This window comes from Dermacentor andersoni, chromosome 5 (genome assembly GCF_023375885.2).
Source record: "Dermacentor andersoni chromosome 5, qqDerAnde1_hic_scaffold, whole genome shotgun sequence".
NCBI lineage: Eukaryota > Metazoa > Arthropoda > Arachnida > Ixodida > Ixodidae > Dermacentor > Dermacentor andersoni.
Genome location: NC_092818.1, coordinates 150,551,836 through 150,566,226, shown reverse-complemented (window position 1 = coordinate 150,566,226; position 14,391 = coordinate 150,551,836). Strand labels below are relative to the sequence as shown.

Sequence of the window (14,391 nt, the reverse complement as noted above, 5' to 3'; positions counted from 1 at the left end):
TTTACATGTGAGTCAAAAGGCTCATGCTCGAGCATTCAAGGTTAGTTGGCAGAACTTTGTTAGACTGTCGTTAGAGTGAGCATGAGTCGAAACAACCAAAAGGTAATGGTTCGAAACCACGCTCTTGCATACACGTTCGCCTACGTTTGTTAATCTCACAAGATAGTTAAGTTTTGCGAGGCTTAGCGCAGCTATTGTTGACCTACACATACCATAGAGAGATCGAGAGAGAAACCAGAGAGAGAGAAAGGAGGTGTCAGAGGCGGGGAGAATAACCAAAAGAGAGACTTCCAGTTTGTCACCCTACACTGGGGAAGGCATTCCTGCTCATATCAGTAACATTTGCATTTACGTGGTTGTTGAGTCTTGTCTCGTAGCCTATTAGGCGCAGTGTACTTCTAACCTTCCTGTTTTACCTCATTTCGCACTTCCCCTAGGAGATCTTCTCAAAGAAAAAGTATGCGTTGAGATAACCATAACATATCGTACTGTAATTCTGTAAATTTTTAGCTCGAACCTTAAATGTTCTCCTTGGAGTATTTCTTTCAGAATTACTGCAGTAGATTAACGCAAACACTAAATTGGCTACAAGATTGTGTAAAATATACATGAATGAATAAATAAAGAAAGAATAAACGGCTGCTTCATAAGTACAGCCAGTGCACCTATTAAATAGTGGAACGCGTGCGTCTCGTTTCACGATTTTATTCTTGCATTGCTTGTAAAACTTTTGTTAATTAGCATAAACCCCACATATGCTACAATAAACATTACTTTATCGGCGTCAGTACGAAATGTTCAGACTCCTTGTCACTGCTTTGCCGTATATTCATTTGCAGCAAGAATCATTCAATTAAGGAAATACTCCGGTTTTACGGCCCAAGAACACAATCTGGTTATTCGTGCGAACTTCTGAATAATTTGCTTAACAAATTCACTGTACGCGATGATTTTTGTATTCCGCCCCCATCGCAATGCGGGCGCCTAGGCTGGGATCGCATCCGTGACCACTCGCTCAGAAACGCAACGCCATAGCCACTAGCTATTGCGGCGGGTTAAAATCTAGCAGTGATCCTTATCGTAAAGCTGAGTGCAGTAATGGTTTTGGTAGTTTGATGGACATTTGTGTTTTAGATTCCAGTGCAATAGCTCAAGCAGAAACTCCTCGTGGAGTTGTCTAAGTATGCGTAAGCACACACTTGCTGTGCCACTTGCTCATCTCCACGCAGTCGGGTTTCATCATTATTGTTATGAAACTTGATTCGACCTGCATAAGCCCTTACACACACTCATCGGTCATTATCAGCCTTATCGAACATGACTCAACCATTATTACGTCTGATTGGTTCTTATCAACCTGGATGTCTACCTATGCTGTCGCAAAGCCACTACTGCAGTTGCTGAGGGGAGCATGCATTGTTTTATTGATGGTTTGGATGCTTATTTTGAGGTTGTTCTTTATTGAAACGTATGCTGTTCTGTACGTTGTATGGGCGATTTCAATGAATGCAGTCACTGGTCGCTTCACTTTGCCGTTAGTGGTTAGGGTGTTGGGCTGATAAGCATGCGGTCGCGGGATCAAATCCCGGCCATGGCGGCCGCATTTTGATGGCTGCGAACTTCGAAAACATCCGTGTCATTATCACCCTTATCGAACATGATCCGACCATTATCAACGCTGATTGGTTCTTATCAACCTGGATGTCCAGCGATGCTGTCGCAAAGCCACCACTACAGTTGCTTATATTTAGGTGCACGTTAAAGAATGCAAAGTGGTCCCTACGGCGTGACTCATAATCAGAGCGGGGTTCTGACACGTAAAACCTCATAATCTATTTTTTTTTCACTTTGCTTAGCGCTTGTAGCCTGTGCGCATATTTGGGTATGAGCCATTGCATTTTTTTTTCTTACGTCAGTATGAGTCATTGCACTCGCCTTACGGGACGGACGGACTAATTTTTAGTTAGGCAGGCATAGAAATGGTTACGCATTTCATAAATAATCCATATTTATGGAAAACTTCAAGTGCTTTCGGCTTTCCTACTGCAGTTGCTGATGAGCGAGAGAGAATGCGCCCGGTTCGGTACCCAGCACATGAGAAATGAGAACGGGGAAAAGAACAACAAGAAGAAAGACAGGGAGTCCGTTTGCGCATATATGCAGTTGAGTTTTCACTCACGTATAGTTGCATAGCCCAGTTGCCTCCAAGAAGCGCATTAGTGCACCACTACTGCATTTCGTGGGACAAGGCCCCAGGATCTTTGGTTCCGAGAACTGTCTTTCGTCTTAGCTTGAGGCACGGGTGCGTAGAGCACATCACTGAGAGTCGAAGGATCGCCCATGATAAAGAGAATAAAAAAAGGAAAATAAAAAGAAAATGATGCAATACAGCGAACGTGATTCTGTATCGCTAAATGAAATTGCGCAAAGTGTAGGATTACCACATATGCTTTTTTTTCCTTTCTTTCGAGATTATTCATCACAAGCTGTTTATCTTTTCTTTCTTCTCTTCCCTTGGCAAAACGCTCCTGTAATTACGCTTTTCTTTCAGTCTCTCTCCTTTTATTTTTGTTCCTTTTTCTGTTCCTGTTTGTCGCATTTTATCGCTGTCCTGAACTCGTTCATCTCGGTCGAATTTAACCCATTTCATTTTGCTCCAGCTTCGTCCAGATCCAAAGATGTCTGAATATTCATTACTGTTTGCTTTGCTCCACGATCCAGGCAACAATCGATTGATGGGAAGCTTCCCTACATTTGCCTCATTTTTTTTTCTCTCTCCATTTCTCTTTCATAGCCCACCTCGACACGTGTCCACCACATCGTGCCCCATTGGACCTTCTGGTGAATCGCACCATTATTGATCCTTCTTGAATACCAGTTCGCCTGAATTCCATCATATGCAGTGGTAAGTCAAGCAACCCATTGAAACGGCAGCAGTCATGAATAGTTATGGAGCAATATCTGATGAGAGGATCAAATCGCGAACAGACTATACGAAAGGTCTGTCCTAAGCAACAATATTCAAGGCCGAATGAAAAGATGTTGCACAACAATCTTTCAAGTAGTACAACATATCTATATCTATTATATATATATATATATATATATATATATATATATATATATATATATATATATATAATATATATATATATATATATATATATCTATATCTATTATATATATATAGTGTGTGTGTGTGTGTGTGTGTGTGTGTGTGTGTGTGTGTGTGTGTGTGTGTGTGTGTGTGCGTGTGCGTGTGCGTGTGCGTGTGCGTGTGTGTGTGTGTGTGTGTTAGAATGTTAGAATAAATGAAGCGAAACTTTCGTAAAGCGCTGACTGAATGTGACACAGCTCATTGCAGTGTCTAAAATTGTCTTGCTTTTCATCCAATGCAAGGCGTAAAGTCATGCAACGCTTGTTTATGCTCCCCACAGGTTGGAACCATCATTTCATTAAATATTTTGCTTATGGACTACACTGTCCAAAATCTGCGTGGAAAGGCAAACATCAAATTAGGTGGATGCACAGTCCGAGATGTCGACACAGCTATGACACGAGGACAAAGATTGAAGCATCCAGAACGATGAACAGCTACAGCCCAAAGTGTTTTGCTTAATGAAATATCTGTGAGAATTCTATTAGCTTGCATTTATTTACATAATTTTCATAATTTTTACTTTTTTCGCCACTCTTAATTGCTGCGCTTTCGTTTTCTTTTTTTGTATTATGGCTCATTCGAATCAGAATTATCACACTTTGACAGAAATTTACATAGGCCTATATGTTAAAAAATATTTCTGCAGACTTATCAAAATCAGGTATGCTACTACAAACTAAAATTGAGAGTGACGCATGTTTCGATCCCCGGTAGAAGCTGCTCAAACATTGTTTGGAGCAAGCTAGAGCACTTGCAAAAGCCGCATTTGCAAAAACACGAGCATCTCGCAAGCCGAACATCTCGATCATCTTGCGGCCCCTTGCCTCGTTGAGAGCTTGCAGTATGCCGAGGGCTTGACTTTACTTACACTCATTTTCGTTTACTCCTGCCACAATCGTACTTACCTTTTGAGCCAATATATTGTTAACACAATGTATTTAACACCATTGTAGTCACTATCGTTATTATTCTTGTTGTTGCGTAAAAGGCAAGGTAAATAGATTAAGTTGAACCGAGAGTAGAAGATTTAAATCTATAACAGGCTTCGGCTATGGATATAAATGCGGTATTTTAGTTGTTCCTTATTTTAGTTTGTGTGCACGTGCGCGCGCGTGCGCGTGTGTGTGCGCGCATGTGTTTGCGCAAACACGTATGCATGTGTATGCGTGTCTGTCTGTATATATATCTCTCTCTCTTTGTGTGTCTGTGTCTCATATTGCAGTATGATGTCGCCTGCTTCTACAATGCATCCCTTTCTGCAGCCGCCGCCTGCAGGAATATTCAGTGGACAAGTGCTTCAGATTTAAAGTGGACAGAAACAACACACGGTAAGCATTTGAGATAAGAAAGAGATGGTTACAGTATTCGTGGAAAAAAAGCAGGGAAGAAATTGATGCGACCGGATCGTTACAGGCATAGGTAACGATACAAGGTTAATAAAGAAGTTTTGAGGAAAAAGTAAGATGGCTTTTGGAGATGTGTGCAAAAATGCCAGAATTAAAACATGTAGAGCATACCTGATTAAATCAAGCAGGTTAGGAGACTTTCTTACGGTCCCGTTTCAAAGGGGATACCGATAAATTGTCATCATGATCGTCATGCTTGCCGCGACATTTAAGATAATCATTCTTCAGCTATTCGCTAATTTGGGTTGGTTTTGCTTTAACTACATCGATAACACCGTTCACTTGTATGACCTGTATCCCTCACGCCTTTTTGGTGTGCGTAGTTTAACATCCATTTAGATTTTGATAAGTCCTAGTTGAAGCATGACCAAATGCACTGAGCGTAAGTTGTTCGCCACGCGCCGAGCACCAGAGAGCTCATTCTACACGCAAGGTAAATACAGACTCTATACAGAAGGTTCCTAATCAGACATCTGTGAATATTATCTCCGACCTGAGGTAAGGGTCCTCTTTGTTACTGCAAGGACACACAGTGTATTGTGACGTGATAGTACCAAAAGAAAGATGTCCACACAATGGGAGACGTATTCGTGTGCCGTGACTCGTTGGCATTTCCACATCGAGAACAAAGGGTGGCTGGGCCGCTGCACTAATTCATGCATACCCCATTCTTGTAAATGACATTGCTTCATCTTTTGAACCACACGTCATACCGACATCAAATAAAAGAGACGCGAAGCAAGCACAATCATACGCGTGGGTCGAGCTTAGATGAAGGGAAAATGGCGAGGGGAATGAGGTGAAGGATGAACCCTGTTGCCAAGCTTTAGGTGCCGCCAGCGAAAAAGAGTCAATGGGGAAGCGCTTCCGAAGGTGACTCGAAACATTCTTCCATAAAAGGAGCTCACCGATTCTTATCTGACCAGGGCCTTACTTGAGCCCAAATCCTCAGCCACGTCCCCCTTTACCCTTCCCCATTTCAATAAAGTTTATCACCACCACCGATTCTTTCGGAAAGCCGCCAGGCACGTCAGTGCGTGGTTAAAGCTAACATGACTTCTTAATCAGCGGGGTTTCTACGGATAACTGGGAAAATTGGAAGCCAATTCAGTAGAGACAAATAGAATAGAACAGAGAGAAGAGAAGAAAGACACATAATGAAAGAAGGCAATCGTGGTTCGTAAAGCTGATTGAGCTAATTAAAAACATAGAAACGGCTTTTCTCGCAGCTTTGTCTGGCGATAGACATGGCGTTGCGTGCGAAGCTAAACCAGAAAAATGTGCAAAGTGAATCTCCGCCGAAAGTAACCAAGGCACGTGTACAGTTCCCGAGGGAAACGATGTCGCGGCAACCAGCGTGAGCGCCGGCGCTGGGCTCCCGGCACACCTCAGTGGCGGCACCAGCATCATCCCCTTATTGCATTCAATCGATGCCGTCTCGCGTACTCGCGGGACAAAAGCCGAGTCGGGTCATGGGCACTGTTGCAGAAAGTACTGGCGACATGCTTATCAGGCACCGCACTCACTAGGCATCAACGCTGCGCTAAACTTCTTTAACCTCGGCGCTGCCTGCGCATTGTGCCATGCACCGACCGGCCACATTGCGAGGAAGTCGGCTGGCATGTCATGCTCTATTGTTACCCACCTTTGTGTTTTCGGGTCCCGAAGATTACTAGTCATCATCTGCCTTCAAAGAAAGAAAAAGGTCAAGTAGCAATAGAGTAAAAGTGTTTGGACTCCTTCTGATGCAATAACCGGACAAATGATGGAGACAATTCAAAACCACGCGTCACAACAACTTCGAAATGAAGCTTCTCATGCTTACAAAATATGGCAAATTATGTATTCTATTCGTGCGTCTAACGACTCAAAAAACGCAAGCGGATTCGGATTTACAGCTTGCGTTGTGACCAAGAATGCCCGAGTTTCTTCTATGAAAGGCATCTTTCCTATTCGGCACCAAACTCACCGTGTATAAGCATTTGGTGCTGACAGTTTTCCTATTTAAATGTTTGTGTCACTGTGTCAGTGCACCTACGACGCTCGATAACATGGCTGCGTTCAAAAAAGAGCGCATCCGTTTTTGTCCTACTAAATATAGGCTTACTTCTGCTAGGTTAACATTTTGTTTATTTTAAGAATTAATCGCACCTTCGGAGTATGCAATGGAGGAAGTGAAAGCAATGGGGTTTAACCAAGGGCATTTTGTGCTATAGAGACATTTATAAATGAATAATATTTCACTCTACAGGCAGTGACTGGCTGTACCCACTTCTGAAAACACTTCGAGGCTCATGCTTATATTTTGTCTCTGAAGAAAGACAAGACGTAGATAAAACGTTCTCACAGAGGCGCTTCGCAATTTATATATGAGTGCCCTGACAACAGTATTATTAAGCATGTCAAAAAACGATTGCCGTACTGTCCTATCTTTACACAAGCCTCTCAAACGAAGAACAAAAAAATAGTTCAGCAACTACCTACGGACATTAAACGCGAACAATAAAAACCTTTACTCGACGCATATCGTACGTTCTGCGAAAAGCGCTTCCGTTCACAAAACAAGATAGCATGCACGGACCCCTTGATATCGTTTCTTAATTATTCAGTCCCTAGATATGTGCAAGGAGTCGAGGGCACAAGATTCATGCTTTGAGATCGCTTGGCGTTCTAGCAAGATGCCGTCGGAGAGGGGTAGGGCGGACGCCACGACCAACCGGCTAGGCATCAAAGTGCGGCTAAAGACAGCTGCTGAAAACAGCGCGCAAACGGCGGAAGAATAATTTTACTGGGTCCAAATGCCTACGCCATGAATATTGCCTTGCGAAAGCACACTCGTCGTTCAAATACTATTATCCTGCGGCCCTCTTCTAGTTCCTTCCGCCCAATGACACCACTGCTACCCTTCATCAACATAAACCGCTTTATCGCCCATGAGGATGTCTCATCTGCTCGCATTTTCAACGTGACAATAGAATATGCGTTCAATGATTAAAATTAATGCGCACGGGTGCGTAGCGTGCAGCCCAGTGTGAATGATTCTCCTCTAGTTTCGTACAAGCCACTTAGCGACGATCTTGACACCATCATGGTAAACGTAAAGGCAATTAGTACAGGCGCCTCCAGTTTTCTGCAACGACCGATCAGCCAGCTGCCGCCGAAGTCATTATCTACGACTGTGAGCTCATTTTAGCGCACAGAACGTCGATGAATATCTTCCGCGAACTGAGGTCACCGCTTGAAAATCACATTTGCTATGTAGAATCTGCTTTCTTTTTTCCTAAGTTTAGGCGTTTAGGCAATTCCCACCACGCAGCAATGTACTAGTCAGTCTGGTGTCCATAATATACATGCGTGTTCATTATACTTTCTGAAGGTGCGTGAAGCTAAGCTATTGCGAAGCGGTTACCCAAGTGCTATGAAACATCCCAATTCTCTTTGCTTTGCTGCTTGATTCTTGATGCATTGCTGATGTTTATGTGCTACACCGCTCACAACCTAAGGCGAAATGCATACAGCAGTTCATGCGAATACACACTTTGACACGGCACGAGGACAAAGCTGATGTCTGTCGAGGGCAAGAATGGTGTGCACAAACGCGTGCTGCGATAAGTACGATGCGAAAGACAGAGGTATACGGTCTGGCCATTATATTTCGCGCATCATCCCTGCTTTCATGAGCTGGAAGCTGGTGCACGCTCAAGCTCTCGCAAGAACTATGCTTCGCGCGCATGTGCTACGGGACGGAAAGCACGCGTCTATTCGACAAGACAGCCGCAGTCAAAGTCAGTTAATTCCGGGAGAGTTTGCTCAGAAAGATTCGCTTTAAAAGGCTCTGATTGAACCCTCTCGGTGTGATATGTGAAAGCATGACTCTATAGTGAGCGCCCTCGCGTCGAGATCGGGTTAATTAATTTATTAAAGAGCCACGCCTCTGAGCAGCGATATCGTTTAATGAAAAGTAACGAAGCGTTCATCAATTTCCTTGAAAACCCTGTATTGCTGAGCCGCAATATTTCTTGACCATAGTTAGTCCTTAAGGTTGTTGTGTATTCGGCGCAATTATAGCTTGAAATCATACACACGAAGGTTATTTGCGCTTACACAGATAAGCCTTTACTAAAAAGTTCATGTGTTCGTGCGTTCCCGTGCTGTAGCTAGCGTTGTGCGCTTAGAGGCATTATCTAAGACCCTGCTAATATGCATTTAGAGAGTGGAATAGAAGGAGAAAGGAATGCACAAAACGAAGGCCCGCAATCTGACGACATATTATATGTGCAGTGAGACCTCTTCGCGCCATCTCATCGACGAAAATTCAAAACAGCAAGCTCGAAGATGACAAAAATGCGTTGCATTAGTGGTGAATATCCGCAATTTTCATGTTCTAGCAAATTGCGCAGGCCCAATTGGGAAAAAGGAATGAAAATTTCTACAACAAATATAACTACAAACAGCATGCCTATGCCCCCGGACTTGGTTAGTACGGTGGTCTAAGTAATACAATTTACATACTGGCATCGAATGAAAACGTCTTCCCACTATTTTCGCTTACTTCAGAGCAATATATACGTACTCTCAAACAATACGTGCACCTGTCAGTTGGAGGTCCCAAAATCTAATAAGTAATCCCTACATCCCTGCTATCATTACTATGCCTCAAATTCCGATACTTAGTATATGCACAGAGATCATGATATAAAGAAAATTCACGTTGAACGGGGATCTTGTCTCTAACAGCCTTCATAATGGAGTAATTTCAAACGTAAATACATCTAGAAATAAAAAGCCTCCTGGTTTCTTGTGAGGGCCCTGAAATGTTCCATCCAGATTTTGACCCATGTAATCGTTTCAAGGAAGTCAATTTAGACGCTGCACGGCATATACAGAAATTAAAACATTTGTATTGGATCCACATAATTTCTTTTTTTCGTGTAATCCATGCGCTATCCGCTTTCTTTTCGGTTAGTAGTATGTGACAGCCAATCAATCAAGAGCGCTATGTGGTCGTATTGGCATGACTAACTGTGAGATAAACTACACAGAAATAAGCTTCCCCTTCGCGCGACATGCCTTTCAGGGAGGTATCTAGAGTGTACAGATAAAATGACAACATTGAGCAAGAATAGGGGATATTCAAAAGGCACACTGTTTTAGCAACGCTCGTCACGTCCGCCACCTTCCCCGAGGCGCTGCTGTGAGGTCCGTGTAAGTTGTGCTGTCTAGTGTGGCTCGGCAATCGGGACAATCTACCTATTCAGTACTCTAAAATGCCACAGTTGCCTTCATCGCTCAGCGATTAATGCAAGGTCAATTTCACTTTGCCCCCACGAATCATCGAAACTACGGCCGCAACGAAACTATGGAAGGAGGATTTTGGACCCTTGGATATCCATCTGGGCGACATTCTCAACATGCGTACTGCTTTGTAAAAGGAACGTTCGGCGAGTTTGTTTTGGCGGAGACATGCGGTTCTTACTTGCACTAAGTACACTCTAAAAAAATTGCAGCCATAATTTTACGCTAAACTGTACGTTTAAGCATCACGCGCATGTAACTCAGGCGTGGGTGAAGTTGCAACCGCCACGTGACCGAAAATAACCGTGACTGCGAGTCGTGTAAGCGTGAGGAAAATACTGCGTGCCATGGTTCGGTCTTCTGTGAGCGTGAGCGAGCCGCGTAAGCGCGAAAAACGCAAATGACACGCTTATCATCCCGTGGAGCGCACGCGCGGGAACTGTGCATCTCGCATATAAAAATCCCGATAGGGGAACCGTGATATATCACGTGATCTGCACGGAGCGTAGGCGAGGGAGAACAAAGCTCAGCGCCTTCTCACCTCCCTGCGGGGAATACGAAAGTTTTCTTGCGGTGGCTGAAGAAGACCGTAGTGTTTTGAAGATTGCTTTCGGCCACTTTTGGTGTGCATTCTCCGGCGAACTGTCACGACGTTCGTTCATTGCAGCACAGAGCTTCCGGTCTAATTGTCAGAGTTGGTGTACATCGCCAAGTTCACTTCTACAGACTTTCTTGGCGTACAACCCTGGTGGTGTATGCATACCGAGTGCGACTGTGCCGAGTTTAGGAGGGAAAATCTACCGACGTCTGACGCGCCAAGAACAGCATGACCGTTTGGATGATTGGCCTATTGCGGTCCCTCACCTGCCATTTATGGACGATTGAAATATATAGGTAAGAAGATTAGTCATGGCTCGCTCTTATTCATTGGCGGCTAATTGTTCATTTGCCATGATTTCCAGTGTCTATTTTTACCATGCCTGTCGCAACATTTGCCTTAATGGTGCATTTTATTGGAAAGCGAGAACCTTTTTCGTGAGCAGTACTTTCGATTGAAATAAAGAGTAGTCAGTCTCGTACTTTTCTAGTACGCTTTAACGCTGGACTGTTGAATTGCTCTGAATTGTTCTGTTTATTGGCGTAAAGTATACCACATTCCTAAAATTATAACGCGAGGTTATTTTAGAAGTTTCTAAAGTAGCAACGCGCCTCGCGGTATATTGCGGTTCATGAGGCGAATATAACGTGTTTCTGTTTTCTTTTTTTTAACTGTATTATGGTCAGCTCACAGTGCTCTCTCCGCCCGCTACCCCTTCAACTCGGGCAAGGGTGCCGAGCTAATAGTTGCCACTGTGCCTTTTGTACAGCGTTTGTTCTTATGATTTAGAACGCTGTTAGTGGCGCATGGATGTGGTTACGGTGTATTAATTGCAACTTTGAGCAAAATGGTCGGCGCTGTTGTGCAGGTGCGTCAAGCGAGCGATCTTCGAGGCCGCACGGTACAGCAGCACGCAATCTGTAAAAGGCTTTGCCGTGTACGATTGTATCGCGGCCACTTCTGAATGATGTCGGTCCAATAACACGGGTGCGTGTCACGGAGGACGACGCCGTTCTCGTCGACAGTGACAAAGACGTCGGCTCTCGTCATTTCACTTCATTTTGCGAGGGCGATTTGCAGTAACGATGAATGAAGCCTTTTGGGCATCAACATTTAAGCATCATTTCCTGTTTCTATGTGGCATAAGTTCGTATTAGATTCTTAATATATATATATATATATTTTTCTTTTTCTGACAGTCCCAAAAGTCTCCCCTCGCGTTATACCTGTGGCCGCGCTATTTACGTCCAAATACGGTATACACGCGGAATAAGAAAAATAAATTTTCTGCGCTTTTCTAGCCAGTGAAAGTGACAGATTATCTCACACCTCAGTCAGAAAGGCTCTTTCTTTTTGCTTTTTTAACAGACCACAGAAGGAGAAGCTGCTTCTAGATTGGAAAAATCTCTCTACCTCATTAAAAGGCTGATGAAGCCATCTTTGTTCCTCCGAGGTCAAGATTCACTGACAGCAATGCCCGCGTATTTGCTAAACGTAGAATTGGTAAAGAAAGCATTTATATTGCTTTGAGCGCCCGATGAAGCCGTTCTGTGAGAGTTCATATCTGGTGACAGCAAAGCAAGCATCCAGGCGTTTTTGACAAGCCCGCTTGGGATCGAAAAAAAAATGCAAGGAACTCATGTTCGCCATTCATATATGCATCTTTGTGGGTCAATAACCTTCAGGATAGGGTTTTCAGGCTCGCAGTTGCTTTCGTAAAGAGTGCATCACAAGACATAAAGGCAATTGTTATTTATGTTCTGAGACCACAGCGACAAGCTCACACAGAATGTCATTCCCGTCAAAATTTGCACCTTGATTGTTTTGGAAAATAAACGTAACTACTTATTTCTAGTTTGTAAACAGGGATGAAGTGCCTCAGACAGGCTGGCCAACGTTTCGATAGGAGGACCTATCTTCGTCAAAGGCGGCCTCGTCATCCTCGGCGTGTTAGTTTTAAAGGGTTAGTGCAGTGACGTCACGTGCGGGTGTTGTCGCTGGCGGCTGGTTTTAAAGAGAGAGATTACAAGAGGAAACAAGCGCTGTCGTCCGCCGTCTGTGAGCTTCATTCTCAAGACGAGGAGACAAGAGCGTGAGAGTGGGCACGCGGGAGAAAAGGAAAGAAATAGAAGCAGAAAAAAAGGAAAAAAAAGGAAAAAATAAAAAAGGGGGGTGGGGAAAACCAGGGCGGCACCAAGACAGACAAAAAAGGGGAGTGAAAGAAAGAGAAGAGGGAAATCTTTAAGAAATACGGGGGCTTGGGAGCGTGTTGGGGATGCGAAAGGTTAGGAGGTATTCAGGGGGAGTCGTTGGCGGCATGTTTTTGAGGCATTAACACGGCCGGTCAAGCGGTGCGCGCGCGAGTCACACAAAAGACAAAAAAAAAAAAAAAAAAAACCCGGAGAAAGGAGAAAACCCAGACAAAAAAAAAAGAAAAAAAACATGAGTTGAAAGTGACTTGAGTAGCATAGTAATAATACGTCGAGTAATTTTGAAATAGTTAAGGTGGCGACGAGGAGTCTGCGGTGCAATGTATGGGGTGACTGAAAGGCAGCGGCATGGTCCTTCAAGGGGCACTGCCCCACGCGCTTAACGTAGGTGTCGTTACGGCGGCATCCAGAGTTGCCGATACTCTGGGTTGAGGCGCCGAAACAGGCATATTGACTTCGAAATGTGTTGTCGAGGGGATCTCAAGAGAAAAAAAAAAAAAAAAAAAGGGATAAAAAAAAAAGAGGGGGGGGAGGGAAGGGAGAGGGGGAGGGGGGTCGAAGCCGGTATAACAAGCAGGAGGGTGACGCGCGCAGAAGGGGGCAAGTGTACATGGAAGAAGGGGATCGTACAGTTGGTATAGACGTAAAAACCTGAAAGAGTACAATAAAATAAGTAGTAGGCAGGAAAATATTTTTTTTTTCTTTTTCCCCACTTTTCCCCCTCCCCCTCCCTTTCTCCGAAATGGAAGAGTACGTGAGGTTAAGAATTAAAGTTGGCTGGTGGCCTAATGTGTTTTGTGTATTGGTTGATGATATGAGAGTTTCAGATTTAAGTTACAGCTTTTAAAGATTCTAAGTTGCCGCGTGCCAAATTAATTCCTGTCGGGTGTAGGCAATTAAACTTGTGTATGAGGTATGATTCCGTATACTTCCTTTCGCGAGGGGAACGGAAATTTGTTTGTAGTATATAGAGCCTTGCTTTGTCAAACATATGTCCATGTTCATTAAAGTGGCTGGCTACTGCTTTGGGTAAATTGTGTTTTGTGTCCGCGCGGTGACCATTGAGTCTTGTATTAATTTGTTGTCCAGTCTCACCTATGTATTGTTTGCTACAAGCGGCGCATTCTAGACAGTAGACTACGTTGCTTGATGTGCAGGTGAAAGCCGAAGTTACCTTGTGTGTGTAATTCGACGCTGTACTTTTTACTGTAGTAGTAGATTGAATGTGTTTGCATGTAGAGCATCTCGGGCGGCCACAGGGATTGGTTCCCAACTTCTTCTTTTTCTGTAGTTTGGCGTGCACAAGAACATCTTTAAAATTAGTGTTGCGTCTGTAGGCCACTCTGGGAGGGTCGGGAAAGATCTTCTTAAGTTTCTGGTTGCTGGTGAGAATCGGGTAGTATTTACTTAGGATGTTATTCACGTTTGGGAGTGCGTTTGAGAATTTAGTAGTAAGAAGAGGCGTTGTTGTTCTTGTGATCCTCGGGCGGGGCTTGAGGACCTCGGCTCGATCAAGTTTGGTTGCAGCGATGTAAGCTGTTTGAAGGTCACTGTTTGGGTGGTTCCTGTTTGATAGCGTTTCTTTAAGGTGATCGAGTCTATCTATGTAGTCTTGGTTTTCAACGCAAATGCGACGTAGTCGTGTGGCTTGGCCTTTAAAGATGCCTTGTTTGGAATGTCTGGGATGGTGGCTGGTATATTCTAGGTACTGTTTGTCGAAAG

General features: G+C 43.9%; 1 long non-coding RNA gene across 1 annotated transcript in view; it reads right to left on the bottom strand.

Moving 5' to 3' along the window:
* LOC140218393 (uncharacterized) overlaps positions 1-14,391 on the bottom strand; it is a 143,121-nt gene that overhangs the window by 41,826 nt on the left and 86,904 nt on the right. The window contains exon 2 of the long non-coding RNA XR_011894660.1: positions 2,180-2,319. This is a non-coding gene — a long non-coding RNA (uncharacterized lncRNA). The remainder of the gene's footprint in view (positions 1-2,179; positions 2,320-14,391) is intronic.